The sequence below is a fragment of the Ptychodera flava genome, chromosome 17, assembly GCF_041260155.1.
Source record: "Ptychodera flava strain L36383 chromosome 17, AS_Pfla_20210202, whole genome shotgun sequence".
Classification (NCBI taxonomy): domain Eukaryota; kingdom Metazoa; phylum Hemichordata; class Enteropneusta; family Ptychoderidae; genus Ptychodera; species Ptychodera flava.
In genome coordinates, this window is record NC_091944.1 from 23405219 (window position 1) to 23406024 (window position 806).

Genomic DNA, 806 nt, shown 5'->3' on the forward strand with positions numbered 1-806 from the left:
CGGGGTTACCGCACTGACACATTTGGAGCAACGTGTAGTTCTGGGGGAAAGGAGCTGTGAGGGGTTTTCCTACCCTCCCTGTAGCTTTTTTAGGTAAGTGTCTCAGAAAACAACTAATTCTTACTACTTAGAACAAAACAATCCGAACCACCAAACGGACTCACAACGTGACCAAAAATTAATATACTTGCCTCGCTAATCGAAAAGCAAGACCACTAAATGCATTAAAATAAATTTTCACAAACACAAACTAAGGAAAGAATCTACACTGCGACTGATGAGAAACCACACTCGGGTTTCGAAACGCAAGCGTCAAAGGGCGACTCTATCAACTTTTGTAACAACATAGGTCTGGCTGCGTCTCGCCATAAGGTTTCCCCACACAAACAAAACATTACCGTACACACTAATCCAAACTTCTCTACAAATATCCAAAGCGAAACAAACATTTTATTAACACACACAATGGGATAAGAATGTAGGAACACATTTTCGAAATGAATCAAACACAAACTCGACACAAAAAAAATTAGAATAGTTAGGTGGGGAGCCTCTTTCACATTTTTTACATCTCGCTCTACTGTCTATGATTCTAAAAATAAAGTCATCTGCCACTTTTTCTGTTTACGCGGTTTGGCAAAACTCATCTCTTCAATCGAAAGTCGGGTGATTCCATGGTTCTTTTGGGGCAATAAGTGTACGTCGAGCTTAAGGAAGGTGGTTACATTCGATTTCTCCTATGGCAAATGCACGTAATTCATGCTGTTGGAAATACTGGCCGCTCATAAACAAGACAATAAACTCAA